The 27,012-nt window shown below is 31.3% G+C and overlaps 1 long non-coding RNA gene across 3 annotated transcripts; it reads left to right on the forward strand.

Moving 5' to 3' along the window:
• The first annotated feature begins 2,965 nt into the window (after positions 1 to 2,965).
• LOC106319885 lies at positions 2,966 to 5,739 on the forward strand. Of its 3 annotated transcripts, XR_001265564.1 has the most exons (4): positions 2,966 to 4,558; positions 4,705 to 4,873; positions 4,992 to 5,185; positions 5,428 to 5,739. It is a non-coding gene; the product is annotated as an uncharacterized LOC106319885 (long non-coding RNA). The 3 variants fall into 3 exon arrangements; XR_001265562.1 differs by having other exon boundaries at positions 2,966 to 4,873; XR_001265563.1 differs by having other exon boundaries at positions 2,966 to 4,873; positions 4,992 to 5,063.
• The last annotated feature ends 21,273 nt before the right edge of the window (positions 5,740 to 27,012 follow it).

Consider the following 27,012-nt stretch of genomic DNA (forward strand, 5'->3'; position numbering starts at 1 on the left):
AACTATAGATTTGCTGAGTTGTGATATTCATTGATTGATTGTTCTTAATGCTTGTTCTAGCCTTGCTAACTAGAATAATGAACCTAGGAATTTGCATGTGTCAAGCATCCTTGATCATCTTGTCTTGAATCTAATCTGTCATGCTAGGACTGCTAGAGAGAGCTAACCGCTGATCTAGGAGACCAATGAGCATTATCAACCCGCGCCTAGGGCTTAGCTAGAAGCTATCTATCGATATTGTCTTCTGACAATCGATCGATATTTGCGAAAGGTGTATCGATCGATATCCATATAGGACCATCGATCGACACTTTCTTGTGATCAAAAGACGACAGTTGAGATCCAAGATCTAGTTAGTTAACCAGTGAAACATTGCCATCGCTGATCACTGTGATTAAGGAGTTGAGCTCTAATATATCATGCATGCAACTGTTAGGCATCTATAGGATTAATCTCTAACACCTGAATAGAAACTTTTCATCTAATATCTTCCAATAAAGTTACACCCCCAATCATCTTGTTAGTCGAGCAATAGACTTGCTCAATTAGGATTGCTATTTACTTTTAAACCATAAAACAACGAACACCTAAAATTAATAACCTGACTATATTTAATAGGTTCCGTAGCTCCTTGTGGATTCGATCCCTAAGTACTGCAACTGAACCTCTTATTTGAGATAATAATTCACTCCTTATGGTAATTCGAGTTGTATCAATTTGTTTTGTATAATTTTTGATAAAGAAGTCAGATTTTTCAGTTTTGTTATCGAAAATTTAGTAATAATGTATTACTTTTGGTTTACTTTGGATTTGAAGTTTAATTTTATTATTCACATTACAAAAATAAATATTTATGAATTTAAGTCTTAGATGTTTTTTGTTAGATGTTACAAATCTTAACTTGTTACAAAAATATTTAAATAATTTAAACTATTTTTGATATTTTATATGTCAAATAAAAATAAAAATATAGAAACTAAAGTTAAATATTTTTAAACATGAAATATATACATATCTAAACTAAACTATTATTTTATGTTTTAATTGGAACGAACATCTATTGAATAAAAAACATCTTTACTTAGACTTGAATCAAGGTATTAATTAACAATTTAGCTAAATCAAATACACCAATGCTATGTATATACGTATATGTGTACATATGTGTTTTGTTTTGTCAACATACGTATATTAATATTTAGTTTATTTTTTAGTTCATTGGACGTAATATATTAATCTATATTTTGACATATTCGTATCCCTTTAAAATAGGACTTTTAGTGGTTATTGAACGTGGAGCAGTTATTTCTTAGATGCAATTATAGTTTACTTTATGCGGTTATGTTTTAGACGCAGTTATATTTGAAGCATATTCTTATATATATTTTAGAAGACAGTTATAGCACTCGATTTTATTAACAGTCGTTATAACACTCGATGGGTAGCTTAACACAGCTATTGTATTAATCAACAATTTGTACTTTTGGGATCTATCTAAAAGGACGTTTTGAAGTCTTTATATACGAGTGTTTAGGTAAAGAGAAGAAACAATTTATATACGAGTTTATTAGGATTGGTTTTTTTGACCATTTTTTTTAATAAATGGTTTCCTTAATTTTTGACAAAAAAAAAACAATTGTTTCTTTGATTAACGGGAAACTTAAGTTTCCTCTTTTTTTTTTTAATTTATTTTTTTTCTAGTTATTTAAAATACAAAAACCAAAACCAACAAAAAAGAAGCAAAAAACTTAGTAGCTAAAAAATCCCAAAAACCCCAAAAATGAAAAAAAAGAGCCTATCAATTCAATCAAAGTTCCAATTTCTTCTTCATCCCGGAGGCGACGTGTGTACGGCGGGCAGACTTGCGAATCTGAAGATTAAAAAAGAACGAAGAAATTGTAAGCTCTTGTAATCAATTAATCAAACAAAGAAAAGAAAAGAAAATAAATAAATAAACAAAAGAACTTGAACCTTGATTGAATTTGACCCCAATGCTTTCTTGAACGCCGGAGTCTGAATCTTCGTCGGAGAAAAGTAACGATTGCGACATGACTCGAGAGGACGTTTCATGACTAAAGCGATAGTGGCCCAGTGAACGTTGCAATGAAACTTTTTTACCTCTCGTACAAGACGATCGTCGTCTTCCATGGTCCAAATCTGAAAATTAACAAAACAAGAATATATATAACATTGGAAAAAGATTCATCTTTTCGGTTTAGTCATTACTCTTTTGTCAACTCGCTAGGTATAATCAAATGGAATTTTACAGAGGGAAACCTAAAAGAAAAGTGATGGATTACCTTCTCGGTGATAAGTTCAAACCGTTCTTTGCAATCTCTCCATGATCTCCGGTCGCTGAACATCGACGCTGCCACTTGCTTCCAGGCGTTTGTTCCGTATTTCACTACTCCCGCCTTGAGAACTTCGTCTTCTGAAACTCCCCACATCTCTTTCTTGCTAAGCTTTCGCTCGCTCTAGAAAATAATTTAATTTTTCTAAAGACTTAGATTTTCTCTCAAGCAACATTCTCTATTTAAAGACGCATGTAATACTAGCCGTTAAAACACAAAACTATAAACTAACCGTTATTTAGTTACATATTTATCCATTTAAATCTAAATACAAACGATACTTAGGAGCGTTAAATATAATACATCGACGCATCCAATTTTTTTTTCTCCCTCTTTTTTTTTTTGGTTGTTGTTGTGGTGTGTGTTACATGTGCATGTTAATTTCGTGCGCCATGACATTTAATTAACTCAAATTGTTTTCAATGAATGAATCGCTGAGACTAGTAAAACGACATGGTGTTTGTTAATCCAATGGGTCAGCCTGGAAGTGTATGCCACATGCGAAACGGCAAGCTGTTTGCTTGTCGAAAACTCAAACAGCATGAAGTTCTTATCTCAGCAACCTTAAAAAAGAAACATCACCACTCTTCTCGCTCGCTAAGCTTAGAGAGATATTAATGGCGGTTTCTGCAGGGGATTTAGCCTTTGCCTCTTTCTACATCCCTTGCCGCCTTTACTTCCACTCCGGTGACGGTCTCCGATTTAAAAGATGAACAAGGAAACACCACCTCCAGCTCCTTCACCCAGAAATTCGCCTACAGTCGAGCCTCCCCCGCCGTCCGATGGACCTCCGTGAGACATATGACCCCACAACTCCAACCCAATCTCATCCTCTCCCTCCTCCGGTTTCTCCGATCGCCGATACGCCGGATTCCGGCGAATTCATCGATTCCGTTCCCTCCAGCGACCACCAAAAGGCGAACGAAGATGAACAAGGTCGCGCTGATAAGAGCCAAGGACTGGAGGGAGAGAGTCAAACTCCTAACGGATAAGATCCTAACCCTTAAACCTAACCAATTCGTCGCTGAACATTCTCGACGCTCGCCTCGTTCAGATGACTCCCACCGATTACTGCTTCGTCGTGAAATCCGTCGGCGCCGTGAGCTGCCAACGAGCTCTCGAGGTTTTCGAGTGGCTCAACCTCCGCCACTGGCACTCTCCCAACGCGCGCATGGTAGCGGCCATTCTCGGCGTTCTGGGCCGGTGGAATCAAGAATCTCTCGCGGCGGAGATTTTCGCTAGATGATGGGAGTTTGTTCGCTCGGTGGGAAGTTCACGAAAGCGCAGGAGGTGCTCGACGAAATGCCGATGAGAGGGATTGTTCCTGATTTGATCAGTTTCAATACATTGGTCAACGCTAGGGTCAAATCCGGTGGGTTGACTCCGAATCTAGCCGTTGAGTTATTAGATATGGTGAGGAACTCTGGTCTTAGGCCTGATGCTATCACTTACAACACGCTTCTCAGCGCGTGTTCGAGGGATTCGAATTTGGAAGGGGCTGTGTATTTTTTCGAGGACATGGAAGCGCCTGACTTGTGGACTTACAATGCTATGATCTCTGTTTACGGAAGATGCGGGCTTACTGCAAAAAACTGAGAGTCTCTTCGCGGAGCTGGAGCTTAAAGGCTTCTTCCCTGATGCGGTTACTTATAATTCTTTGCTCTATGCTGTTGCTAGAGAGAGGAATACGGAGGAGGTGAAGGAGGTTTACGTGGCGATGCAGAAAATGGGGTTTGGGAAAGACGAGATGACTTACAACACGATTATTCACATGTATGGGAAGCAGGGCCAGCTTGATCTCGCGCTGAAGCTTTATAAGGACATGAAAGGGTTGTCTGGTATCAAACCCTGATGTTAGACGCTAATGTCAAGTTGCAGCATTATAGAATTATAGAATACTCATATAAAGTTGGAGGCTTTATGCCTTTCTTGTTTATAAGTAGCTAACTTTTGCAAACTTGTCCTTCTTAATGTATACACAAAAGTGTGTCATCTTTCGAAACAGTTATGGTTAAACTGCTTAACATGGAAGAGTAATAATCTTTGAGGTTGAACCTTATCATATATAATTAATTATTTATCAGCTAGTGTAGGTTTGAGGTTGAAGCTTATCTTTGAGGTTGAGTCAGGGTTTCTTCCTCTGTACACAAACCATGGCATAGGTCTCACTACTACTTGGAGCCCACTTGCTTCCGGTGTGCTCACTGGTAAATACAACAAGGGATCTATTCCTTCGGACAGCCGATTTGCATTGGAGAACTACAAAAGGAATCCTTTTGTTATTGCTCTTTGGTCATAACTGTTTTCTCAACTGCATCTAAGACATCGTTACTGGTTTTAACTTGTTTTGTAGAACCTTGCCAATAGATCACTTGTGGATGACGCGGGTGCGGAGGAAAGTCAGCGGTCTCAACCCTATTGCAGATGAGCTACGTGTGACCTTGGCTCAGCGTGCCATCGCATAGCCTGCTTCAAATCCTAGTGTGTCATCTGTTATCACCGGTGCCACAAGGGAGTCACAGGTCAGTTCTTCTCCAACCCACAACTCTCTTATAAGCTTCCTTGCGGTACTAGATAGGAACATAGGCAATATCAAGTCTAAACTTCACTAAGCTTTTCTTGGGTGGTACTTTTACACAGATTCAAGAAAACATGAAGGCTGTTGATGTGATCCCATTGTTGACGCCACATGTTCAGGACAAGATCGAGCAAGTGAGATCTCTCTTGTCCTATTGGATAGGTTTCAGAAAGAGAGATCATTTGGAGCTCTGGGGTGTTTTTACTTTGATGTTGTCTTTGTGTTGTTCTCATGCATATTTAAAACTCGAGGCAGAGTACGTTATGTGTGTTTTGTTAGTTTTGTCGTTTCATCTCTCAAAACAGTCTTATAGTGTTAGTGAAACTTAAGACTCCATCATCTAATACTTACTTTTGACTTGCTTTCATTTAGCTGAAAAAATAGATCACCGCCCACATGATTCTTGTTTTAAGTTGTGTTTTCATTGTTTATAGGACAGTTTCTCAGTTCATGATTTGAGAGTTTAAACAGTCGTCTTCGTCTTTGGTTTTTGTGCAGAGTGAATGGCGGGAAATAGGAGTGCAGCAAAGCCGTGGATGGGTCCATCACGCTATTCATCGCCCTGAGCCACACATCATGCTCTTCCGGAGGACTCTCAACTACCAACCTCCAAATCCCATACCTAAGTAGTAGAATTTATATGCACCAACCCATCATTCTCTCTATACCTATTTGGTTTATGTCTCTCGTAAACAAACCACCCTCTGTTACATTCCCCCGTGGCTCTTTTTATTTATTTATTTGTGTTCATGAACTCTCTTCAGTGGAGAAATGTTTGAGTGGTAGAAGACCACTTTATTATGTTTGGCATCTTGACCTTTTTCATGTTTAAGCCTTCATCATTTCTTTTTAAAATTCGTGGATCATACCATAATTTGGGAAGAAGGTTTTACAAATGTGATGTTCATGATTTCTTTGTATGAATTGATAAAGAGAAGCTTTATTAGGTGGTAGAAGTTGAGTTGATTAGAGGATAAAGAAGATTCATCATAACAAAAAATTGAAATCAAAGAACAAAAAGAAAATTCCTAGACTCTCTTATTGAAGCGTTGACGTTGTTGATTTTGCGTTATAACACTCGATTTTATTAACAGTCGTTATAACACTCGAGGGGTAGCTTAACACAGCTATTGTATTAATCAAAAATTTGTACTTTTCGGATCTAACAATACTAAAAACTGAATACTAAGTGTTTTTAGCCTGTCCACGTAGGATGGAAAATTCCAGCCAATCAGATTGCAGGTTTGGTTTACGTCATTACAAATTGATATGATTTGGGCTTTTGTTGTTTATTTTTTAAATCGTAGAGTAAAAAAATGGGCCTAAACCTTGACCGTTTGTTAGAGACCACAAACATAATGACTGGCCGCAACACGAAAAGTCCGAACATGAAACGATTGTAATTAAGCTTCTCCATTAATTTCTATACCAACCTCTTTCTCTACGTTACATTTAATTTCCTCTTTTTCTACCTAAAAAAACTTCAGAGATATCTACGCTATAAATAATGAGGATGATGTTTATCAAATCTCTTCCATTCAATTAACCTGCAACAATGTTGACCTCTCATCTCCTCTGCTGCTGTCAGATTTGAAGTCCGGTTGTTCTCCGCAAATGGTGGTCATGCTATTGATTAATGAAAAGTTTGTCCTCCTTATTTTACCTTTTGTTTTTTTAATCAGTGGGTTTGATGTTACGAGAACCAAACCGCTTCAAATTTTCAGATTCATCAATAGCTATTCGCTTCACCTAATCGACATTACATACGGAGCTCTTTAGGTTTTGTTGATATGAATAATTGATGGCACTGACAAATACAGAAAACAGAATTGTCTTTTCATTCTTGATTCATAATTCCTCTCTATCAAAAAACAGAATTGTCTTTTCATTCTTGATCTATAATTCATCTCTATCGAGGGTAAATTTACAAAAACAGATCTGTTTTTTTCCTTCTTTTGTGAATCTCCAAAAAAGAAAGGAATCTGTGTGTTATACAATCATGATTGATCTTCGGCAGACTCTAGAGTTAAGGTTGAGCTAAATATAAGCAATTTGTTTCGTCGTTTCTACTCTCTAATATCATCAATACTTTCAATGATTTGATCTCTCTAGCAGAGAAAAACGAGTACGGTTTCCAAAGGGGAGGAAATATAAACCTGACCAACTCTTATAGAAAGAGGCTGTAGCTCTCCGCCAAGCATGTGCTGCTGTTTTGGAACGTTCATATATTCGAAATCAGAATACTGCTGAGCTCTTTATTGGTCATAGTGACAATATTGATGACGCTGAGGCTTAGAACACTTACAAGGTTAGATTTTTGCAATCCTTTTGTCTATTTTCTTTTGTTACTGTTCCTTGAAGAAGTAATCTCTCTTTCAACAACTCGATTTTGTTTTGTCTAGTAAATTTTTGTATACATATCATCTTTGTAAGAGACTGATTTGAAGATCTTTTAAATGTATAGTACATAAAGGTCTCAGTGTTGTGGGACCTTTGATCATCGTTGAAAAAGTGAAGGTATACACATTGATAACGAGAAGATTTTCCATTGATATATTGAATTATATCTTTGCTATATAAATGTTTATAGTGTACCTGCAGGGTCCAAAGTACCAGCAGATTGTTAATATTGCTTAGGTGATGGATCTACGAGACGTGGTCAGGTCGTGGAGGTTGATGGCGAGAAACTGTTCAGGTATTCTAGATTGAATTCGACACTACACAAATGCAATTGGCTGTACAGGTTTGATGTCCTCAATAACTTATTTTCTCTTGGTTTCATGTTTTTGAAGGAACATCTGAAATTGGCACCGTTCAATTCCTTGGAGAGGTATTTACTATGAAAGTCTCTTCTTTTAAGCTTTTCCTAGAACCAATGATTGCTTATAATGTTTTGTTTAATCTTTTATGTTCATTGTACGATTTCAGGTACTGAAAACACATCTATGACAAGACATGCTTGGGCGCATTTTTAACTGCTCAAGAAAGCCAATTGATAACGGCATACCTTGATATTTTCTGGTGAGTGTTGATTGTGCTTCATTTTCTGACCTCTGAAACAAAAAAAATTGTTGTTGTTTTAAGTTGTGTCGGTAATACTTATAGGAAGCTCAATAAACCCCAGTGAAAGCACTTACCTTGAAGAAATGATACAAACGGGTATTTTTACCATAGATGTCATGAACTTATACTCTTCCTCGAAGATGTGCACTCTTCCTTGAAGATGTGCATGAGACCATTCATGAAGGAATCAACCTTGGTGAAGACATCAATGTCTCTATAGTCAGAGATACCAGCTGTGCTAAATCCTCATTTCTAAGGTACTGGTTCTCACTGGATATTAATTGCTCCTATTTTATATTTTCTAAAACATGTCCGCCCCTCAGTGTTGCATTGTTGATGCATGCACACCGCAGGCTTAGTGCCAAGTTATGTGTATACATCTAGGAAGTGGCTACGCGCGGTGACATATGTTGACCGTCAGTGATATGTTGTTTTAGCTTTTTCTTAACTCACGTCTAATATGTGGCTGAGTTTTACAGTTTAGGTATGCGGTATTCTGTGCCTATATGAAGGTAATTGTGGGTATGGAGGGATGAATTTAAGATAATTGGCATGTAACTTATGTGAACGGAAAACATGACATTCCTTTTTTTTTCAAACTGGCATAGACTAAAATATTTGTATAAATATGCCAATCTTTGTTGTTGGTGAAAGAAGTGTTCATATGAATGAGTTCTTTTTGTATGATTTATTTTTAACTGTGACTATAGGTTGTTGCCATTTAAAAACTTCATTGGCTCAGCTTTAATTGGAATGTTCACTGATATTCATGTATTTTTCTTTTATAATTGTTTCTTGCAAGATCCAACTCAGTCACACTGATATTTTTTTTCTTATTATTTTTTCTATTAGTTGAACTTTAAAGAAGACTAGATTTTAACTCGCACTTTAAAAAGCGCGAGATTAATTATCTTTTAAAATTTTACAAAATTTTAATTATAAGAATTTTTTTAATTATAAGATTATGTTTTTTATATATGATAACCATATACATTTTAAATTTATTGATTGTTTATGTTATAATCATAGATATTAGATTGGGCAAATCTCCAAAATAGCACATTTCTAAGTTTATGTCACAAAAATAGCCCTCAAAAACTAAAATGACCAAAATAGCATTTTATCTTTTGAAAAATTCAATTTTTTTTTTAATTTTCAAAATTTGAAATCTTATCCCAAAACCCCACTCCCTAACTCTAAACCCTAAAACCTAAACTCTAAACCCTAAACCTTAAATCCTAAACCCTAAACCCTAAACCCTAAATCCTAAACCCCACCCCTTAACTCTAAACCCTAAACCCTAAACTCCACCCCTAAACTCTAAACCCTAAACCAAAACTCTAAACCCTAAATACTAAATCCTAAACCCCACTCCTTAACTCTAAACCCTAATGTCTAAATTAATTTACCATTGGGGTATAAGTGTATATTTATCTCTTTTGATAAAACATTAAGTGCTATTTTGGTCATTTTTATTCTTAGAGGCTATATTTGTGACAAAAACTTTTTTAGTGCTATCCTAGTCATTTTCTCTATTAGATATGATATAAAATAAATTATATTTATATTTATGAAATTATTTTTAAAGAAGTTATTTTTTAGAAAAATATTGTATTAATTTTAATTTATTCTAAAGTATTATATTTATATACTAAAGATATTTTCTCATTACAATTTTAATATTATTTTTTGCACATTTTATTTTTTAATGATAATATTTTATTTAATCATTTAGATGCACATATTTTTTCCAATTATATAAAAACACTACTATATAAGTTGAAAAAATGAAAGATATTTCACATTGCATATTTTAATATTATTCTTTGCAGATTTTGACTTTTAATGATTATTTATTTATTTATTTACTTTGATGCATATATTTGTTCCAACCATATAAAAATCAACTATAAAAATTGTAAAATGGAAAGTTTATGATCTTGTTATTTCTCATATTAGGAAAACACACTACAAAAAAAACACATCAATTAATTTGTATGATTGTATCTCATAAATAAATTATATTAGTTTAATTTATTTATTATCCGAAAAATTAAGTATATTTCATATGATTAAAAATATCTAATTATTCAAAACAAAAAAAAATCTGGTCGAAAAAAAAATTTCTATGGATATGATAAAACTTTACCTATAGTAAATGCTAATAGTTAATTAGCATTTATGGTTTTGTTTTGGTTTGTAAAGAGAATTTATTTGTTACCATAAATATAGGATATTTCTATTATTTTGTAAATATGATGAAAATCTAATGGTAGAATCCTAAATTTTTAAAATAGGATCATGTTTTAATAGTATAGATTTCTATTATTTTGTAAATATGATGAAAATCTAATGGTAGAATCCTAAATTTTTAAAATAGGATCATGTTTTAATAGTATAGATTTCTATTATTTTGTAAATATGATGAAAATCTAATGGTAGAATCCTAAATTTTTAAAATAGGATCATGTTTTAATAGTATAGATTTCTATTATTTTGTAAATATGATGAAAATCTAATGGTAGAATCCTAAATTTTTAAAATAGGATCATGTTTTAATAGTATAGATTTCTATTATTTTGTAAATATGATGAAAATCTAAGGGTAGAATCCTAAATTTTTTAAATAGGATTCTGCTTTAATAGTATAGATGTTCACTGATATTCATGTATTTTTCTTTTATAATTGTTTCTTGCAAGATCCAACTCAGTCACACTGAAATTTTTTTTCTGATTATTTTTTCTATTAGTTGAATTTTAAAGAAGACTAGATTTTAACTCGCACTTTAAAAAGCGCGAGATTAATTATCTTTTAAAATTTTACAAAATTTTAATTATAAGAATTTTTTTAATTATAAGATTATGTTTTTTATATATGATAACCATATACATTTTAAATTTATTGATTGTTTATGTTATAATCATAGATATTAGATTGGGCAAATCTCCAAAATAGCACATTTCTAAGTTTATGTCACAAAAATAGCCCTCAAAAACTAAAATGACCAAAATAGCATTTTATCTTTTGAAAAATTCAATTTTTTTTTTAATTTTCAAAATTTGAAATCTTATCCCAAAACCCCACTCCCTAACTCTAAACCCTAAAACCTAAACTCTAAACCCTAAACCTTAAATCCTAAACCCTAAACCCTAAACCCTAAATCCTAAACCCCACCCCTTAACTCTAAACCCTAAACCCTAAACTCCACCCCTAAACTCTAAACCCTAAACCAAAACTCTAAACCCTAAATACTAAATCCTAAACCCCACTCCTTAACTCTAAACCCTAATGTCTAAATTAATTTACCATTGGGGTATAAGTGTATATTTATCTCTTTTGATAAAACATTAAGTGCTATTTTGGTCATTTTTATTCTTAGAGGCTATATTTGTGACAAAAACTTTTTTAGTGCTATCCTAGTCATTTTCTCTATTAGATATGATATAAAATAAATTATATTTATATTTATGAAATTATTTTTAAAGAAGTTATTTTTTAGAAAAATATTGTATTAATTTTAATTTATTCTAAAGTATTATATTTATATACTAAAGATATTTTCTCATTACAATTTTAATATTATTTTTTGCACATTTTATTTTTTAATGATAATATTTTATTTAATCATTTAGATGCACATATTTTTTCCAATTATATAAAAACACTACTATATAAGTTGAAAAAATGAAAGATATTTCACATTGCATATTTTAATATTATTCTTTGCAGATTTTGACTTTTAATGATTATTTATTTATTTATTTACTTTGATGCATATATTTGTTCCAACCATATAAAAATCAACTATAAAAATTGTAAAATGGAAAGTTTATGATCTTGTTATTTCTCATATTAGGAAAACACACTACAAAAAAAACACATCAATTAATTTGTATGATTGTATCTCATAAATAAATTATATTAGTTTAATTTATTTATTATCCGAAAAATTAAGTATATTTCATATGATTAAAAATATCTAATTATTCAAAACAAAAAAAAATCTGGTCGAAAAAAAATTTCTATGGATATGATAAAACTTTACCTATAGTAAATGCTAATAGTTAATTAGCATTTATGGTTTTGTTTTGGTTTGTAAAGAGAATTTATTTGTTACCATAAATATAGGATATTTCTATTATTTTGTAAATATGATGAAAATCTAAGGGTAGAATCCTAAATTTTTTAAATAGAATTCTGCTTTAATAGTATAGATGTGCAACGTACTGCATTAGGAAGAGATAAACTTTTTTAAAAAAAAAAATATATCAAAATTATATCACAACAAGAAACTACGAAGTTACAAAACTAAAGGGATAAACTGACACAACATAAGCTAAAAATGTATCTAACAAAACATAAGTAAATACCAGAGAAAAGAAAACACATAAATAGAAAAAAATACAACAATAACAAAATGTTGAGTATTATTAACCATATAAAAACGATTGAAACCATATAAAAGGTAAAACACACATCATGTAAGGAATAAACCTCAAAAACAGAAAGGTATAAATGAAGATAGATATAGGCTTATACAGTAAAAATTCTACAAATTAATGATGTTGAGATTATGGTATTTTATTAATTTATAGAGTTACTAAATTTGTATAAATTTCATTTTAGATTTTCTGTTTTACAAGATGTGTTTTTATAAATTAAAAAATATTGATTTTACCATATATGCATTAATTAAATTTCTTTGATGTATATAAAATATGTTTTAAAAGTGGTATAAGTAAAATTTCTCCTTTATAGAATTTAAATGTAGTTTAGATTAAATTTTATTAAATATTATCAAAATATATTGAAGTGTTAAGAAAAGTAAAGATGAATTACATTGTGAATATAAACAAATAATACAATGTTTTATTATACTTATATAAATATTATGTATATAAATAATTAATTTATGATTCTAATGAACTATATATTTACAAAAAAAAATTCAAAACTTTTATTATTAATTATTTTATCAGTTTATGTCGTATTTTAAATCGATTCAATTTGAGAACAAAAAAATTATAGTGTTTATTAATTTATCGATTATTAATTTATAGATTTTCTACTGTATTTAAATATACAATAGAAAAATATGCAACCGAAAATGAAATTTAATAAATATATTTTATTGTAGGTCCATATTTGTGCGGCAGACTATATAGGATGAGAAACAAATACTTTCATAAAATTATTTGCCATTAAAAAGTGGAAAGAAAATTATGTTGGTAACAAATATTAGTCCTAAAATATATAATGATTAGGAAAAAACATTACTTAACCATATCTAATATAGTTCAATAACTAATTAAAAACAGTGTAGAAAATTAGTTATAGTCTAAACACCAATAATAAGATTTTACTTTAATAAATCCATCAATATTACTCAAAATTTTAAATAAGAATTACCAAAAAATAGAAAATAATATAAAATGCAGTCAATTAAAATTAACGACTTGGATGAAAAAATCACGTCAAAGTTATTTTCGCATTTGGAATGTTAGTAATGCTACTCATTTTCTGTTTTGAGAATTGTATAGCTATTGTATAACTCTCTAAACCTAGAAAAAGATGAAAATCATTTAATAAAAATTTATAAAAATAATCTCAAACAAAAGAATACACATAATAATAAAAATAAAAAGTAACAAATTTAAAAATATAAATATATTGTATAACTTTAAACCTTGAAATAAAACAAAAATGATGAAAGTTATTTAATAAAAAAATATAAAAATAATCTCAAACAAAAATAATAAATAATAAATTTAAAATATATAAATCGCATCGTGTCAGGTTTTCGAACCCTGGCTCAAGAACATATACGAGGGCTATTCTACCACTAGAGTAAAAACACCTTTTTAAAAATTTATGGTCAACATATTACATATTAATCGACAGCCAGAAGCCACTGCTTCTACTGCTTGTGCCCATGACCGGCTTGCAGCAGACCTAAACATAATAAAGGTATTTTTAATTAAAATTAGAACTTTTCACTTCCACAATTTTTCAAAGGTCTTCTGATAAATTATTCTATTAACAGATTTACAATGCCCAACATATCAACCAAACTTGGTACAATCAAATAAGGACTCACACGGAGTCTCTACCCAGCTATGCCAGTATGTATCTTTTTTATATAAATAACCATGGTTTGGTATATACTATAATTTAAGTTAACTAATTTAATTTTTACCAATTTCAGACTATTTCTTTCCTATGGTTCACATCGCAGCTTATGTTCTTCAAATGACTTGATCTCCTTTTTACATTACTTATGATTAGTTAAGCTACTCTTTTTGTTTTTAAACAATTGCATAAACTTGATATTCACCAATTTTTCCATCATTTTGGAAAATACAATGCTCCCATTCCAAACAAAAACATCGAAACTTATAATTGGAAAATTAACTATCAACACGCGCGGACAAAGATTCTAGTCTATCTAAAAGGACATTTTGAAGTCTTTATATACGAGTTTAGGTAAAGAGAGGTAGGGGTAGGGCATTCGGGTATCCGTTCGGATTCGGGTCGGGTATTTCGGATTTTCGGGTATTTCGGATTTTCGGGTATTTCGGTATAGAGGTGTAGAACCCATTCTAGTATTTCTGTACTTCGGATCGGGTTCGGATATTTTTAGTTCCAGTTCGGTTATTTCAGATCGGGTTCGGATATTTTGATTTTGAAAAAACAAAATTAAATTTTCATTTCTCAAATTTCTTGTATTTAAAAATATAATTTTTACTTAACTAATTTTTTATTTTTAATATATTGAATGGTTAATAGATTTGGACATAACATTTTGAAACTAAAAAGACATTAATTTGGTTATTGTTTTTAAATTTTGGATGTAACTTTTTGTTAATTCTTGAAATAAAAAATTTGACAGATCCTCGAGCTCTTTGAAGCAATCTTAAAGAAAGATTATAAGACTTTATTCTATCTTTGATGCAAATATTGTCGTCTTGAAGACACAATATGATGAAAAGTACCGTGAGTTTATATTTTACCTCACCGTGGTTGAGAAATAAAAAGAGTTATTGAGAAAAGAAAATGAATCACGTCTACACATTTATGATCCATTCTCTGAAATGAATGTGACATTATATATTGAAAAGAAAAGACTTCGTTATTGAAGTGGCTACAAAAGTGGTCCGAATATGAATATTATTAAAGTCTAGCATGTTGAGTTTCTTTCATGATAAATATTTTCACAAAGTGAGAAAATAAGAATGGTAGTAAATAAAAAAAAAATATTTCTCATATCAAAGAAACTAGTGTGAATACAATATCTTGTGGTATCAAGATTACTGGAAGCTCTAAAGGAGCGTTTACATGTTTGCCTATGGGAACACAGCTTGAAATCATTAATGTGTTATACTTTTCCAAGTCTTAAAGGTCAAAAGGATCTAAAATATAACACATGACCTTAAGTCGGGTATGTTGTTGATTCTGAAGTGGGATTCAAATCGAGATAGATGAATCTAGAGGTCATTATCTCGAGGGGTAGAATTCGAGAATCCCACATCCCTAGTAAAAGGAACATCCAAAAGTATGGCCAGGTCACATTGGAAATAGACTTGAGAAGTCATTTATAAAATAAACCATGAGATTTAGAATCTAATAATGTTGAGACAATAAGTAAAGGAAAATGTTGAATACCTTCAATCAGAAGTATTACGCAAGACACTATTGTATTGTACTACACAATGATTAGAAAATGGAGATAAATTTAGAAGTAAACCAGAAGTTTACCGAAAGTGTAATGTTTGGCAAACCGGCTATGCCATCCCGGTTTATTAATGATGCGATAGATAATCATATGGACATTCGTTGAAGAACTATAAGATTTTTACGAATGATCTCCTATATGCTGTTTACTTACAAGACAATGTAAGAATACAGTTTTCACCAGTCAAATAGATTTGGATTCTATTTACACAAGGAGCTGTTTGTAGGCTTGATCACCCACTGGTGGACTGATAATCCACTATATGCATCGACAAGAAGGTCGTATGTATCCTTGTCATAGATCTGCAACCTGATGTTTACGAGACTAATTGGTAATATTGGTGAAAGCACAAGCCTTTGATGATTATTTTATGCATGTGAGGATACATGATGAACATCTTGTAGTTAATGTTCATAAGTAAGATGCAGCAACATTGATTCGCATAATGCCAAAGAGTAATTAAGTACTCTCCCCATCAAATTGGTTTTGGGTCAGGAACCAAAGATCCCCATCTAGAAAATTTGAAAAAGTTATAGTTGTTTCACCACAACGCTAAAAGATGGGACCTCAAATGAGGTTATGAATATGTTGGATATGATCTCCATAGATGATAAAATCTTGACGATTTTATAAGATTTATTGAAAGACTCAAAGTTAGTCTATCCAACATTAGGGGGAGAAAATAAACAGCTGAAGAATGAATGAGTTGAATGAATTATCAGTGATCCCCAGACTAAAGAGCGTAAAGAGAAGTCCAATATGAATGTATGGAGATAATTCTATTACAAAGATAAGCATATGAGTTGCCAGACTCATTTACTGACCATAAGAAAGTCATTAAGTCACAAGTACCAGCTGTAAATGCTCCAGTTAAAATGGATGTCCTAAAAAAGACAATATCAAACTACTAATGAGTCTAAAGAGCGCCTGAAGCGTGATAGACCTATCGGTTCCAAATACAATAATCCTCGAAAAAGAAAAGGAGCATGAATGAGAATGGCGGAATCGAGGAATGAAATATTAAGGATCTCGAGAAGAGATAGAAACATGATAAGAAGGAAATTCAGGTACCTGAGAATAAAGAAATCTCAAATAGATATGTCATGTCTGGAACAATATGAACCGATATCAAATCGACATCGTGAATACATATGCATGCAGTATAGCAGTTGATGAAAATGAGGATCATGAACCATCTCTTATAAGTGTACACACACAAAGAAATGATTGGCCAAACAATAGATGCGAGATTAAATATCTTCGAAAGAGAAGAGTAATTGGACAAGTAGTCCATACACTTGAAGTGTAAAACCAGTGGCACATAAATAGGTCTTTATGTGAAATAGATGCGATGATGAAATCATAAAATGTGATGTTGTAACAAGGATTGTGACAAAGACTTATAATTGATTATAAAGAAACACATCATCATGTGGTGGAAGCATCAATTTTCAAGTTTCTTTAGTCTGGCAAGAATTAAAAGCCACTGGAAAATGACAATTATGTCAATGATTCAAAAGTACATAAACTGAAAGAAGTAGTAGATCCCATAAGGATTTGGATTGCTAGAAGCAGTAAGTGCTAGTTCTCGAGAACATTACCGCGCGAGTGTATTAAACATATAAAGAAAATACTTCTTGGTCATGAAGTACCATGGTTCGAAATTTAATGATTTCTAACATGATTGAAAGATGTGATTTCAAATGACAAGAAGAGTGGTCATACTAGTAAATTTTATAAGAAGAAAGAGAATAACTCGTATGTACAAGTATTTACAATATCAAAGTTTAAAAGATTGTCTATAAAAAGGAAATTTGGACATGGAATCCAAATAGACCAAAATATGACCTTTTGTGTGAAAATATGTTATGGACAAAAAGTCTTATGGTCTAAGAGATTATCTAACAAGATAACGAGTTTATTCACCAATGATATGCTTATAGCAATTCCAAAAGAATGATATATATGATGAGAATACATCTCCCGAAGATGATGCTTCCAGGAGGAGAATATGATGATGTGCGTGGTTGTACTCTTCTTTTTTTATCATTGGTTTTGACCCATTGGGTTTTCTATGTTAAGGTTTTAACGAGGCAACAAAGAACACACAAATGATAGACACCTAAAGAGGAATGTTATCAATCTTCCGAATTAATTTTCGAGATTTATCGAAGTAGAACTGAATGATCAAGATCAATCATGCTTTAAAAAGAATCAAGACATGAACACATTCCATGTGCGAGAAAGAATCGAATGTCGGAAGTTTACCAATAAAAGGAGACCTTCTTTATAGAATTAAAATATAAAATTGGTGTCCGGAGAAATATCTTTGAGTCTACTTTAATCTCCAATTTGAATCAAGTCATTTCCGATGTAAATGTTGAGTAAAATGTCTCAGGAAAGAGGAACTGATGTAAATGTTGAGTGGAATGATGTCCCTGAATTTGACCAGGGTTACGATTCTGATGGTGAAAATCGACGTGAGCGTAACTACTTCAACATTAAGAAAGGATTAGCTTCACAATTTGACATTCTTGCTACCACGATTTCGCCACACCAGCATCTCTTTCGCACACCAACTACTCGTCCTCTTTGACAAACATCTGATCTCTCTGTCAAAGCTCCACTGTCATTGCTCATCTTTGATTTTCGCCGGATGAATGAGAGAGCTTCTGGGTTCGTTGTTTTTAGGGTTCATATAATTGGGAGTTTTTAAAAACTGGATTTGAACCGGGTTAACTTATCGGATCTCTGGTCGGGTTACTTTCTGTCTTTTGGTATGGTTACCTCTTCTGAACCACTAAATTAATGAATAACCGAAGCCATGTGGGTTCAGGTTTTGAACTTTTAAATTGGAGGGGAAATAGGTTGTCAAACTTATCATATGGGCAATTAAAACGAGGTTGAAAGATCGTGTGGATCTGCTACTATATGATACTTCTGGTGTAGAAATAGGTCGTTTTCCCCAAGACAAAAGAGATAATTCATCACACTGGATTGTCTCCTATCAGATATCTCAAGTTATGTTCTCATCAGGGGGAGTAGATGCGCGCTGCACTCTTTTTCCCTTAACCATAGTTTTTTCCATTGGGTTTTCCTGGTATGGTTTTTAACGAGGCAGCATCATACGCGCTTTAGGACTTATTTTGTATAATGGACATCCAAGGGGGATGAATATTAATGTGGATGTCCATCATAAGCCCTAAGCCTATGTTCTAGAAGGTTCTAAACCCTAACGTTGTATTCCTATATAAGGTATCGTTGTCTACGGACTAATAATAAGACAAACCGAATTTTCTTTTTCTCTTGATTCACAACAGCTAACATAAAATTTCCCCATACTTATATTTTTTATATTGTATATTTAGTTATTATTCATTTTACTGTACGTTTTTAGATGTTTAATGTAAAATATTATTTATTTATTATTTACTTATTATTTATTTTTCCTTATATTTTATATTTACTTATTATTTATTTTTTCTTATATGTTATATTTACTTATTATAATATATAACATTTCTATATGATTAATATTACTGACAATAATATTAAAATATTACATAATATTAAATTATAAATCTATTATAGTATTAGAATAAAAATAAAGTATCATAATAATATTACTTATTATTTATTTTTATACTAATATTTTTTATGTCTTTGATTTTTACATCAATCATCTATAGACTCTTGCTGACTCTGTAAACCAAACTGGTAACTCTGTCCATGTGAACGATTAAAGACGGTTGTTTCCTAGCACAGCGTGCTAAGCTATCCGCCTTTTGATTTTCCGTCTGAGGTACATGAACGATCTCTGAGTTTAGAAAGTTTCTTTTCAGCAGCTTAATGTCTTCCTGATAATTGTCAAATGCTGGCCATTCTTCTGGTTCCGAAACCAACTTTACCAATTGAGAATAATCTGTCGCAAATGTGATCTGAAATTACCGTAAATTCCTCATGCATTCCATTGCCCATATTAGCGCTTCTACCTCCGAATGAAGAGGTGAAAGACTTGTCCGGACATTCCGTGCCCCTAGCAATCCATCAAAACCCGCTAAAGTGATGTACCAGCCTTGTCCTGAGAATTGTTCCTTATCTTTCCATGAGCAATCCATGAAACACCATCTTCCTGGTATTGGTGGTACAATTATTTCATGTAATTGATTTGCAACCCTCTGATTATTTGTTACATGTGCCTCCGCCCAAAGTGTTGATTCTTATTCCGCTAGTTTAAACGTATCTCTTGGATCATCATCCAAATTGCTAAAAACTTGGTTGTTTCGACCTTTCCAAATATACCATAATATTCACGCAAATTGGTGATCCTCCATTTTTGGATTAACTTTCCAAAAAAGATTATCCATATTTTATGTCTTATAGTCTGTATTTACTAATTATTTATTTTACTATACATTTTTCAGATAGGTGTTTAATTTAGTTTTTCCAGTTCTGATATTGTATATTTACTTATTGTGTATTTTTTCTTATACTGTATATTTACTTATTCTAATATTACGGTAGATATTTAATATAATACTTGTATTTCTTATATTGTATATTTACTTACTATTTATTTTACTATACATTTTTTCAAAGATATGTTTAATTTAGTCTTTTCATTTCTTAATTGTATTTTACCTTTTTTTTCTTATACTATAGATTTTCTTATTCTAATTTTCTTGTTTTTATATCAAATGATAATATTACGATAGATGTTTAATGTGATAAAAAATATTATGAATATATTGTATGCTTATTTTTCTTATATTGTATATTTTCTTACAAAAATATTTGAAAATAATAAAATTTTAATATTATTTTATAGATGTTTGATTTAGTTTTTTCAATTCTTAATTGTATACTTACTTATTCTAATTTTCTTCTTTTTATATCAAATAAAAATATTATGATAGATGTTTAATGTAATATTTATATTTGTTATATTATATATTTACTTATTATTTACATTATTATATATTTTCAGATAGTGGTTTAATGTATTTTTTGTATTTTTTATATTTTATAAACGAGGGATAAAGATGGCCATTTGCCCATGGTTCATAGATCCGGCCAAAAACCCCATGCCGGAATTCGTCTCGAAGCTGTTAGTTTTATTTATTTAACTATACATTTTTCAGATATATGTTTAATTTAGTTTTTTCATTTTTTGTATTGTGTATTTACTTACTATTTATCTTTTCTTATTTTTATATTTATTTATTCTAATTTTTGTTTGTTTTTATATCAATGATAATATTATGATATATATTTAATGTAATATTTTTATTTCTTATATACTATATTTACTTATTATTTATTTTTCTTATATTTTATAGTTACTTATTCTTATAATAAGATAATGTTAAGTATAATATTTCTATTTCTTATATTTTGTATTTAGTTATTATTTTATAGATGTTTGATTTAGTTTTTTCAATTCTTAATTGTATACTTACTTATTCTAATTTTCTTCTTTTTATATCAAATAAAAATATTATGATAGATGTTTAATGTAATATTTATATTTCTTATATTATATATTTATTTATTATTTATTTTTTCTTATATTGTATATTTACATATTATTATTTAATGTAATGTTTCTATTTCTTGTATTGTATATTTACTTATTATTATTTTTATATATTGTATATTTACTTATTTATTTATTTTTTATTTTTTAATAACCGAAATATTTTCTGTTTTACTTATTTATTTATTTTATTATACTTTTTCACATAAATGTTTAATGTAAATTTTTTATTTCTTATAAAGTGTATTTACTTATTATTTATTTTTCTTTATATGTATATTTAGTTATTAGTTATTATTTATTTTTTGGTAATAATGCTATGTGTCATCTTTGAAGAGAAATGTTTTTCGCTGATGTGGACGCTATATGGAGTCTCAAAAGGTCTCTTTTATTAGTATGGATTTTATATCAAGTAACAATATCATGATAGATGTTTAATGTAATATTTATATTTTTTATATTGTATATTTACTTATTATTTATTTTTTCTTATATTGTATATTTACATATTATTGTTTAGTGTAATATTTCTATTTCTTATATTGTATATTTACTTATTTTTTTTATATATTGTATATTTACTTATTTCTTTATTTTTCATTTTTTAATAACCGAAATATTTTATGTTTTACTTATTTATTTATTTTATTGTACTTTTTCACATAAATGTTTAATGTAAATTTTCTATTTCTTATAATGTGTATTTTATTATTATTTATTTTTCTTTATATGTACATTTACTTATTAGTTATTATTTATTTTTTGGTAATAATGCTACATGTCAATCTTTAAAGAGAAGTTTTTTCCGCTGATGTGAACGCTCTATGGAGCCTCAAAAGGTCCATTTTATTTGTATAGATTTCTTTATATTGTATATTTACTTATTATTGTTTAATGTAATATTTATATTTCTGTATATTTACCTATTATTTTATTTTTATATGTAGATTTATTTTTATTATTTTTTTAGTAATAATGCCACATGCCATCTTTAGAAATAAATTTTTTTCCGCTGATGTGGACGCTCTATGGAGCCTCAAAAGGTCCCTTTTATTAGTACTAGTGGCTGGTCCACACTACGGGCCGGTGTGTTTACATTAAAAATATTTTATATTAATATATATTTTAATTTTATTGGAAAAATATGTCCATTTTATTTATTAAACATATTTTAATTTTATATTTTTATTGGAAATTTATTTTAAATCGCAATAATAATAAATACAATATGCTTTTATTCTAAAATAAAATTGTAAATTTTATTAATTTTTTTAGTTTGAGTTTAAAGGACCACTAACATTCTTTTGTTAAAGAACACAAAATTATGAAATTATTAAAAGCTAGAGAAAATGTAATGATTTATATTTTTCTTTTTATTTCTTTTTCACTTTGATATAGTCAAGAAAAATTTAAAGTAAGAATAACAAATATTTTTATTTTATTTTTAAGGTTATAATTTAAATACTATTACAATAATTAATTTTATCATGATAATAAATTAATCCATCTCCAAGCTAAATCAATTGAAAATATAATATAATGTAATAAAATCATAAGAAGTTATATTTTAAAGTCATATATAAATAGTTCAATAATGTCACAAATAATAGTTGATATATATACAGTATTTAACAATAAATAATTTTTATAATATATTTTATATTAGATTTTCAATTTATAATGATTTTTTCTTTAATTTTAAGTGTTTTACTAATTATATTTGTAAAATATTTTAACATTTGTAAAACTTTGTTTTATAACAAAATTGTTTGTAGGAAACTTTCCTCATGTCAATCGAAAGTTCTTTTGTAGAAAATAATGTAATAAATTAATAAAGTATTACATTGGTTCAAGTAATTTATCCAAATAACTTAAATGTAGTGTAACCATTAATAATATAAAAATTAAGATGAACCAAACCGCGTACATTTGTTTTCTTGAAAAAAAATTACGTGAACCTTCAATGTTAGTTCACTTCTTCTCTCCCAAGTGTATAACGAGGACTTTGAAATTAAGTTCAGACATGGATTCAATTTTTATTATTGGCATAGTTTAGTTACAAAGTTCTTAGTTGTTCAAAGATGGCTGATGTGTGGATTAATGTCTCTTGTCTACAGCTCCACAGGAAAGATGTGGAATTAAATTTCACGAATCCAAACATCATCAGGTTGAACTAAATAGGACGGTTCTTATCTTAGTTTCAGATTTCTGGTGTTCCCGAATCGAGACAACATAAGATACAGTTTTCCCAATTATATATCTTAAACTGATACCATTGAAACTAAAGTTTTGAAATTAAAACTCAACCGTTAAAGAACATTAATCAGATCATGCCGGGTTCGTTAAAAAGAAAAGTATTACTTTACTATTGAACTCAAACTTTAAAATTTAGATAGATAATGTGCCTGCAAACTTTCTATGTAGTGCTTAACCTCTTTGATTGGAATACTGAAGTGCGACGCGTCTTAAATGTTGGAGCTTTCTTGGAAGCAGAAGCTTCATTAGCAGAGCTTACGACCGCATCAGTCTGAGAAGGTTGTGGTGATGGTCAACCAGACTTATCATTAACTCATGTGTTGTTTTCTGAGATACTCTTGGTCCGCACAAGAGTTGGCTTCAGAGTTTGGCTGACAGCACCAGGCATGTCGTCATCTGGGTAGTCATCACTTCTCAGTCAGTTCTAATTCACATGGATTAATGTTAGGCATATTTTGGACATAGAAATATTTAATCCACATAGATTAATACAAACATACTCCAAAAAATTAGACATATGTGGACAATGGTTGGTGTAAAAAATACGTACCACTGTAGAGGAGAAATGAATTTCAGAGAGCCTAAGCTGGAAGGTCAAATTCTGCACGATAATATCTTGGATACATCGTGGGAGTGATGCCTGTTGGAGAGATTCACTTGCGCTCTGTGGAATTTTTGAAAATGACAAAAGCTAACATAAGAACATGTAGAGTGCTTAAACTGAGAAGGATATTAGGGGCGTCCAGACAATACCATGAGTTGAGCAACCTCTGCGATGAGAACATTGGTCATCTTCTTATTTCACCGTTAAGAAAAACGAAGACGGCTGAATCTGTTGCGATCTGTGAACACCATCTCAACACGGTGGCTAAATAGTGGATTGTGGAAGTGATTTATTGGCTGAACATGCGTATATAGTCTGGCAAGAAAATCTTAAATATAATTTTGACTGAAATATCTCAAAGAACAAACTGCAGTGTCGTCATGCACCATGCGCATGTGAAAGACGTGAATTCACGCTGTAGTTTTTGGTATCATTTAGTGTAGGAGAAGTAGCACCATCCATTGGTGGTGTCAATGTCACCGACCTCGACAGTGCAAAGAAACTTTGCAGTCTACATGAACCACAGGAGGAGGAAAGTTATAAGCATGTGGGGATCATGTTTATGAGCTAACATATAGCTAAAAACGAATGGAGTTCACCAACCTGCGGTGGAGAGTTAAGAACGTAGTTGTTCAGCTCAGCAAGTGTTACTCGTTCAATTTTCTTCACACTTCCATACTTGGAAGCTGTGGAGCTGCTACCATCATCAGATCCATATAACCTACTAAATAAAAACTCCCCTCATGTTTGAGAACAACGTCCCCATTATTTCTTAGACAACAGTTACAGTTTGGTAAGTCTTACGCTGGAGGAACACTCTGGCCGGCAAGGCATTCATTGTCAAATGAAATTGTTCCCGGGGTAGCATTTAGGAGAAGCCAGCCTGCAAATGCAATGACACATGAGAAAATTTAGTACGCTTTCCTTCAACTAATTTTTATTTTTGGGTTTATGTTCATGGCAACAATGACTTTAGGCTCCAAACCCAATACCTCTAATTTCTAATGAAGCTGATATACAATCATGCCAAACACACAAACACATACGGAAGGGCGTTTAGGTTTATCATGACAGCAACGACTTTAACCAACCCAAATGGAACATCAACGATTAACTTTGAAACAATACACATCGGCTATTTGGCTTACGTACCATAATAACACATTGAATGGTCTTATTCTCATTGTCAAGGTGGTCTTGATGCCACAAACATCACCAAAACCGTCTGCAAGAGAATATTTGTAACAAACTGTTAATAAGGAAGGAAGTAGTTGCAGCCAATCATTGTTAGAGAACGGGAAAAGCATGAGTTGCCAAACATACCCGGAAAATCCACGTTTGTATTAGCCAAAGCCATAAGCTATTCATTTTCTGAAACCTAAAATTTTTTCTTAGAATAATAACAGTCGGCTCCATCATCTCCACAACCAAAACTATCTAAAACTAAATAAAGAAGGAAGCTATACAGTTGATACCTTCTTGTCAAGAAAAACCAGGTCCAGCCCGAGATGCTCACCGACTTTCTTCAAATTCCTCGCATATCAAAATCGCTGAAGCTGTGCAACAACTGTTTTCTTACAACATTCGTCCTTCAAATCGGAAAAGTGGAGCTGGTTAATCGCCATCGGTGGTAGCTCTGTTTCTAGGGTTTATGATAATGATTTCGCGAAGCCTTTCGAATCGTATGGACTACCTTCTCGACATATATATAGTCGCTTCAGTTTAGAGGGGAGGTGAGAAATCTTAATTGTAGAGGAGATAGTGGAAAATATTGATTGCCTCCATCGTATGAGTTGAGAGGAGACGGATATGAATAGTGACCAGGAACGCGAGGAATAATGCATTCCCTAAAGTTTCTAAAAAAAAACACTATTCACAAGGAATAATAATTCTCTCTCATTTTCTTTCATTTTTTTTGTAGAGAATTAAAGAACAAAATTATTTCTTGTTAAATTTGATAAGTAACAATCATTCATTTTCATTCCTGCTATTATATTCCCGTACATTCTATTTTTATTCGTCTCTCTTATTTCCCGAATAGTCATTAGTCAGACCCAATGATGGGTTACGTTTCTCATCTCAGAGAAACCAAGAACTCGTATCATTATTTTTTTGTTTGTTTGTGGGCCTCACATAAAGAGTTTGCTGGGTTTATCCTCTTAATTAAAGCCCCACATGAAAGACCCGAAACTATACAGCGTAAAAAAATCGGAAAGCCCAACATAGGCAACCACTGCTTACGTGGCAAAACATTGTATTATGATTGGTTGATTTTCCAATCCTGAACAGCCTATACGAAGCTCATTTTCAACTTTTAATACTTGTTTCATATATATATTTTCTAATAACAATAAATTTTTACAATTACAAGTTTAATAACATTTAAGTTCATAAAATATATGGAAGTTGTTATGAACCAGATTGTGGATGGCTCATAACCAATAGATTATGATTTGTACTCTTTCCATTTATCTATGACGGTGTAATCTCCTATAAAAGGAACCTCTATGTTATGAATAAAGATAGACTTTTCCTTTACTTTCACAACACGTTATCAGCACGAAACTCTAAATCCCTAAGCTAATACCCAAATCGAAAAACCCTAAAACCCTAACCCTAGCCAGCGATCCGACGAACCCTAAACCCCGATCGCGTCTCTTGTTCCCGCATCTGTTCCAGCTCGCGTCCCCGATCAGCTTCAGCCCAAGGTGTTCTTGATCCTAGCTCAGACTTCAGCCCAAGGCGTTCCTGATCCTAGCTCAGACGTTCGCGACCCGAGAGCAGCTCCAGCACGCGAACTCTTCCTCGTTCGCGACAGCATCAGCCAGCTCGCGTCCGACGATCAAGGCGTTCCCGATCAAGCAACAAAGGACGTCCGCGACCCGATAGAAG

This window comes from Brassica oleracea, unplaced genomic scaffold (genome assembly GCF_000695525.1).
Source record: "Brassica oleracea var. oleracea cultivar TO1000 unplaced genomic scaffold, BOL UnpScaffold00679, whole genome shotgun sequence".
In the NCBI taxonomy this organism is placed as follows: Eukaryota; Viridiplantae; Streptophyta; class Magnoliopsida; order Brassicales; family Brassicaceae; genus Brassica; species Brassica oleracea.